Below are 7,696 nucleotides of genomic sequence, written 5' to 3' on the forward strand. Positions count from 1 at the left end.
GTTCTATCCCGCAATTTCTGTAATCTAACCCAACTGTCCTGTGGGCTGCTGCTCCAGAGGCCGAAACAAAGGCCTCTGTTGCATTGGGCCGCAAACCCATTCGAGCGCTAAAAGGATACAGCCCATTTAACTGTCGCTACTGTCTCCCTTGTCCTAAAAAAACTGCTCGGTCCAGACTTGAGAGGGATGCGACGCAGGGAGAGGAGGAGCGCGAGGGGATCCAGCGTCACCAAGCCAGCCGACGCGCGCGAGGGCCGATGGGAGCCGACGAGAGCGACGGGATCCAGCGGCGCGCGAGATGCGGGTGAATCGTGCGATTGCCGATTCAGCTGAGAGGAGGCGCGCGAGGGATCCAGCGCCGCGGGCGATAATGGCCGGCGCCCCATCTGCCGGAAACTGCTCGCAATCATATCTCAGTTTCTCAGCGCGCATTCATGGCGATTGATGTGCCAATCCCTTCTGCTGCCGAGCGGTACGTGTATATATGCTTCCTCCTCTGGTACTCGTGGCTCGCCCTCTCTACTCATGTCGGGTAGGGTTTCCTGTATTGCTTTTTAGTTCATTATAATATATTGTTGTACGAAGCAATTACATTTTCCTGATGTCCTTTCATACCAAAAAGTGTGCGTACAGGTGATGTTCATGCTAGCGGTGCTCGATTGATTTTATTTTGGAGCTTCATACAGGAATTTTTTGGTGTTGGTTATCTCAAATGTCTTCTGGACAGGTAACATCAATATTTTTACGCCGCACGATTGTTTACATTACATCTTCCCTGTTGATGCTGCACTACTTTCAGTTTCACTGGAGATTTCCATGCTCTTTGTACTTACGCCTCTTGAAGATGGGCCATATCCTTCTTTTTGTTTAGACAAAGTGTCAGTATGTTTAGTGTTTTCCTTTTGATGTTCAGAAGCAGCGATTGTGCTTTTGAACTAGCAGTGTCTGAGGCCAATATGTCACTGTTACATACAGACCTACCAGGTCCGTTGGAGTACTGCTTGATAGAACTTTCTGTTTGCTGCCACTTTTTCACTATTATCTTTTGTGCATAGATTTTCTGAAGCTCTCTGAGAAGTAACACCACTGGCGTTCGGTGCAACAATTGTTCTGGTAACCTTGCCATATTTCGGAGGCAGAGGTTTGCCCTTACTATGCGTTACACATGTTGGGAAATACCAATCTGCATTAGACATGCCTTCGTTCCCATCCTGCTGAAGGCAATTTAAGTCTATTCCTCTCTCGCAAGCATCACAAACGAGTAAACTCTCCACAACAGTGGTGAATGTTTTATATGTTTGACAGTCCAGCCGAGCATGGATATACTCACTTGATCACAGCATCCAGCTAGGATGATTGGCAGGTTGGTGCCTAACCAGTTTTAACATTTTTTGTTATCGGCTTGTGATTGTAAAAGTAGGATTTCTGATGAACAAATGTTGCTACTCCCGGTGGAACGTTATCTCCTATAATAGTGTTTCCGTTCACAGGTTGTGTCATAGGTGCCTTCTTTTCCTGAGATTCCAGTGTTGCTTGTTCTTGAAAAGATGTTCCTTGCGTCCTTGCCGTCAATAAGAGTGCACATGCTCTCGCTCCACGGCCAGTCATGCAGAACTGGCTTCTCCAGGTAAGATCTATGTCACAAGTTACAAGTGAGTTTATATGTTCTCTCCGTTATTGCTTTATCCTGGTTTACCTTATCAACATCCTCACTTCTGTCCTCCTTGTCTTTGTCTGTCTCCAAATCCAGACAGCATCCAGCTTGCTGTTGTGGCACTCCATTTCCAGAAAGCATAAGTCAGCTTTAATTGCTCAAGGCGGATGCAATACACTTACAGTTTTTCCACTTACTGCCTGTAGGTCCTCTAGAGGGAACCATGCGAATCATTTGGAATAATCCTCTCGAGAAATGAAAAGATAATAGTTTACTGATCTGAATAGTGAAGAGTATTAATCAAAGTACACAATCTCCATGTTTTTCTTATCGACGGGATTTTTTTTGGTTTCGTGGGTGGCATTGGAGTAAACTTTGCTACTGCTTGTGGTGTAGGTGTTTCTTGATATTTCAGAATCTTGCTTCAAGCTCCATTGGCTATTCATCCTGAGAGATTCCGGCAACCCAAATATACTAGAAGGTGGAATCATTTATGCAAAAGGAGTTAATTATGTAGTCGATTAGGATTTGGAGTGGAACATCTCCTCCAAAAAAAATTAAAACTTTATCTTGTTTGACCTCCAGGTGGAGGTGAGCACACGACTTTTTCCTATGGCTTGTGTTGGCTTTCACTTTCTGTTTTCTTTTCGTCCGTTGCTGACCATATCCATTTGTTGAGAGCTTGAAAACATCAGATCATGTGCTTTTCCATTTCCACTATTCACCTAGTAAATGCTTTCTTCAACCGAGGTTTCTGTAATCAAACACAACTAATCATATTACACTTGATGAACTGACCCCTGCCATTTGGTTGAATGCAAACATAGATCTTAAATACCTATGGTGCAGGCTTATGATGGATTATTATACCGGCCATGCCATGTTGGTGAATGGCAAAAGTGGAGTTGGAAGAAAGATGCTTATGCAAAAAAATAAAATTAGAAATGCTTATGCCCTATCTTGCTTTTATGTGGCTGGGCAAAGCTGAATGTGTTGATGACTGCTCGAGGCAAGCAGGTTTAATTACTATTTTTGTGTCACCAGTTACTTTTTCATTTCTCTTCCGCCTGCGCTGAAATAGTGGAGATGTGGACTATGGACTATCTTCTGGAAATATACTGCCTCTGTATCAAAATATAATACATGTTTTGACACTATCATAGAGTCAAAAGTCCTATATTTTGAAGCTTAAATTAGTTTGTATGGTATGCTTTACATTTGGTACTGGTTTTAGAATTTAGTACGTGTCTATAACTTTATTACTCACATATTAGATTGGTATCCTAGCATCATACGAGACAAGGGAAGTGATGTTTTTTTATATGCAAAGAAAGTTAAACAATGGATTTATTCTTATGCCTTCTGAGACGGAGATCTATCTATAGCAACTATTCCATTAATTACCAATTTCTTAAATTGCAATAAACTTGGTTAAAATGTTTCACCAATAACAATCATTCTATTGAAAAAATGGATGGGCGCAGCAACGCGCGCCATTAATGATCTAGTTTTTTTTATAACAGGCCAGGCTCGATACAACGCGCGAATCGTTTTTCACTTATCCATGGACCGCGGGTAGAATACTAAAAAACACAGGGGCTCCTTTGTAAAAAGGCGACGACGGTGAACCCGAGTGACTTAATCCGTGTTTTATTATTAGGAAGAGATATGTGCATGCTCACTAACTAGATTGAGGAATTCTTTTAAAAACATGTTTACACATGGAACTTCATATATCGATTACAATGTTTCAGCCAAGTGGGAGATGTTGGATATTTATGTGGCTTTTCAACATTTATTCAACACGATCATAATATATTAACTCAATGTGGAATTATTCATATTATTATTGTTTGTGACAGGGAATAACTGATGTGGAATTTCACTCAAGGAACTAATACTCGAGTTGCCAAGGACAACGGTGATGGAATACAGTAGAGGAATTAACAAGGGTTGACTCTTCTGGAATTGTATATGTACATACGTATTTTTCTCGGGACATCACAGGTGGAAGATGTGGGTTCGTTTTGTAGGATCAGCTCTGCAAGCTGTTGACCCACATGATTAGATTGAAAGTTGATCTCATACATACAATCTAATCGTGGCACATGACTCACACATGTGTGATAGGGACTAGTATATTTGGATTCAAAAAACTGGCATGTTTGATCGTGGTTGGTTACATTGCTCATGAGTCATACGGAATTTTCTGGAAACAGTTGGAAATAATGAAAGCATCTGGAAGTGGAGGCTATAAATAGGTCCATATCCTCTAATCTTAATATGCATTGTGAGCGGCACCACGAAAAGGCAGAGGAATTAGATGATAGACTGTAACCCACGGTTTCTAATAAGGCGGTCCCTTGACATGGTCGCAACTCACAATAGGTACTGTCACAAGGAGGAAAGCAGGGACAACCTGACCGTGCCACATACATATATATACTTTCTGCGTGTGCTGAGATTTGGGCCAACAGTTACCTCACGCTCAGATCGAATATCCGCCGTCGACCAGAAAGGCAATGGGAATGACAATGGCCATGCCTCGCGCGCATTCTACTTTTACCTTTTCCAGTCACCGATTGTTCCTTGCTTGCTGCGTGCACGGTTCCTTGATGAGATATACAGTAGGAGTAGTATTTTTTGTTGGGGAATGTTGCATAGAAAAATGAATAAAATTTACGCACACACAAGATCTATCCATGGAGATGCATAGCTACGCGAAGGGGAGAGCATTTACATACCCTTGTAGATTGCTAAGCGGAAGCGTTTATCAACACAGTTGATGTAGTTGTACACCTTCACGATCTGTCCCGATAAGTACCGAACGTATGGCACCTCCGCGTTCAGCACACGTTCAGCTCGATGACATCCTCACCTTCTTGATCCAGTAAGAGGAGGGAATTAGTAGATGAGTTCCGGCAGCAAGATGGTGTGGTGACGGTGGTGGTGAAGAAAACAATCTCTGCAGGGCTTCACCAAGCACAACGGAAACTATGACGGAGGATATACTAGAGGGGACGTGGTTGCCGGCACACAGCTTGGTGAATCTTGATGTGTTCCGGGTGCTAGCCCAGCCCCTCTATTTGTATGTTGAGCCTTGGGGTCGTTTCTTGGGGAGAGGGCCTCCCCAAAGTCGTTTTGAACACAAAGAAGAGTCCTTCTCGGACTACAGGGCCAAACGCCACGGTTCCTGGCGTTTACATAAATGCCACGGACTACAGCGTCTGGCCTAGGGGGTAGACGCTAGGAACCTTGGCGTCTAGCCCCTGCCCTCCGAAAAATCCCTTTGTGTACTGTCTTAAGGCCTCGTGGACCTTACCCCTTGGCACAACCATATCATCCTATATGTCAATCTTTACCTCTAGACCATTGATGTCCACTATGCAACCTTCTTCTTGTAGACGTTGTTGGGCCTCCAAGTGCAGAGGTTTGTAAAACAGTAGCAAATTTCCCTCAAGTGGATGACCTAAGGTTTATCAATTCGTGGGAGGCGTAGGATGAAGATGGTCTCTCTCAAGCAACCCTGCAACAAAATAACAAAGAGTCTCTTGTGTCCCCAACACACCCAATACAATGGTAAATTGTATAGGTGCACTAGTTCGGCGAAGAGATGGTGATACAAGTGCACTATGGATCATAGATATAGGTTTTTGTAATCTGAAAATATAAAAACAGCAAGGTAGCAAGTGGTAAAAGTGAGTGTAAACGGTATTGCAATGCTAGAAAACAAGGCCTAAGGTTCATACTTTCACTAGTGCAAATTCTCTCAACAATAATAACATAATTGGATCATATAACAATACCTCAACATGCAACAAAGAGTCACTCCGAAGTCACTAATAGCAGAGAACAAACAAAGAGGTTATTGTAGGGTACGAAACCACCTCAAAGTTATCCTTTCTAATCGATCTATTCAAGAGTCAATAATAAAATAACACGAAGATGTTCTTTCCGTTCAATCTATCCTAGAGTTCGTACTAGAATAACACCTTAAGCCACAAATCAACCAAAACCCTAATGTCACCTAGATACTCCAATGTCACCGCAAGTATCCGTGGGTATGATTATACGGTATGCATCACACAATCTCAGATTAATCTATTCAACCAAAAAAATAACTTCAAAGAGTGCCCCAAAGTTTCTACCAGAGAGACAAGACGAAAACGTGTGCCAACCCCTATGCATAAGTTCACAAGGTCACTGAACCCGCAAGTTGATCACCAAAACATACATCAAGTAGATCACATGAATATCCCATTGTCACCACAGATAAGCACATGCAAGACATACATCAAGTGTTCTCAAATCCTTAAAGACTCAATCCGAGAAGATAACTTCAAAGGGATAACTCAATCCATTACAAGAGAGTAGAGGGGGAGAAACACCATAAGATCCAACTATAATAGCAAAGCTCGCGATACATCAAGATCGTGCCAAATCAAGAACACGAGAGAGAGATCAAACACATAGCTACTGGTACATACCCTCAGCCCCGAGGGTGAACTACTCCCTCCTCGTCATGGAGAGCGCCGGGATGATGAATATGGCCACCGATGATGGATCCCCCCTCTGGCAGGGTGCCGGAACAGGGTCCTGATTGGTTTTGGGAGCTACAGAGGCTTGCGGCAGTGGAACTCCTGATCTAGGTTATTTTCTGGGGGTTTTCTATATTTATAGGATTTTTTGGCGTTGGGAACAAGTCAGGGTGGTCTCCGAGTCGTCCACGAGATAGGGGGGCGCCCAGGGGGTAGGACGCGCCCTCCACCCTCGTGGATGGCTCAAGACTCTTCTGGTCCATCTCCGATGCTCCGTGGGCTTCTTCTGGTCCATAAAAAATCATCAAAAATTGGCACGTCAATTGGACTCCGTTTGGTATTCCTTTTCTGTAAAACTCAAAAACAAGGAAAAAACAGAAACTGGCACTAGACTCTAGGTTAATAGGTTAGTCCCAAAAATCATATAAAATAACATATAAATTCATATAAAACATCCAAAATGGATAATATAATAGCATGAATACTTCATAAATTATAGATATGTTGGAGACGTATCAGCATCCTCAAGCTTAATTCCAGCTTGTCCTCGAGTAGGTAAATGATAAAAGAAATAATTTATGAAGTGTGAATGCTAGTAGGTGCACAAGTATGATAAATGATAATTTCAATCACCTTTTCTAGCATTATTATATGTCATAACAGTAGCTCATATCATAAAGCTTCTCATGATCAAGTAGCAAGCTATTCACATGTTAAAGCATAGACCATAAACTTTCTTGAAAAACGAACAAACTATGTTCTCATTCATCAAACAATGGCAATTCATCTTATTTTTAGGAAGGGTCTATGTAAGAGCTTTGATTTAGCAAATCCCACATACTCAACTATCATATAGTCTTTCATGATTGCTACCACTCAAAGCATATTTTTAGAACAAATAGCATCCACTGAACACAGAGAAAGATAGACGCTTAATGTTTCGCCTCCCAACTTACTTATCATATAGATAATTGTCAACAATAATAATTCATGATCAAATATATTTGAATGTCCATATATGCTTAGATATTTGGGTCTTTTACATCTGTGTCCCTAACTCGAACCCACTACTCACATTTGCCCCTAATTCAAAAGCCTGCTCAAAAATGCCCCTCCGCCGTTAGGTGCCCTTACAAAAATGCCCTTCCGTCCCGTTTCCGTCCAGTCAAAGGGCTTTTACCGTCTGCGGGGCGTTTATTGGACATTTTGCCCCTGCCTCCATGTATCACTTACATGTGGGACCCGCTCAAGAAAAAATAAAAAGAAAAATCTCTTTCTCTCACCTCCTCTCTCTACCACACTTACATGTGGCCCCCTCACGGTGTCTCTCTCACCTCCCACCTCTCTTCCCCTACCTCATGACCTCTCTCTCACACTTCCGGCGAGCGCCGGCTGCCCAAGGACCGTGCGTCACCGCCGCTAGCTCCCCACGTGCCGCACCCCTTCCTCCACACCTCCCCCTCTCCCTCCCTCCCTCTCCCTCCCTCCCTCCCCCTCCCTCCCT

At 43.0% G+C, this 7,696-nt stretch overlaps 1 long non-coding RNA gene across 5 annotated transcripts; it reads left to right on the plus strand.

The window, feature by feature from the left end:
• The first annotated feature begins 162 nt into the window (after positions 1–162).
• On the plus strand, positions 163–2,082 carry LOC123176109 (uncharacterized). 5 transcript variants are annotated; one of them, XR_006488356.1, is made up of 3 exons: positions 163–1,363; positions 1,491–1,627; positions 1,751–2,082. It is a non-coding gene; the product is annotated as an uncharacterized lncRNA (long non-coding RNA). The 5 variants fall into 5 exon arrangements; XR_006488355.1 differs by having other exon boundaries at positions 163–984; positions 1,056–1,363; positions 1,491–2,082; XR_006488358.1 differs by having other exon boundaries at positions 163–472; positions 623–1,363; positions 1,491–2,082.
• Positions 2,083–7,696: the final 5,614 nt, after the last annotated feature.

Source organism: Triticum aestivum, unplaced genomic scaffold (assembly GCF_018294505.1).
Source record: "Triticum aestivum cultivar Chinese Spring unplaced genomic scaffold, IWGSC CS RefSeq v2.1 scaffold202608, whole genome shotgun sequence".
NCBI lineage: Eukaryota > Viridiplantae > Streptophyta > Magnoliopsida > Poales > Poaceae > Triticum > Triticum aestivum.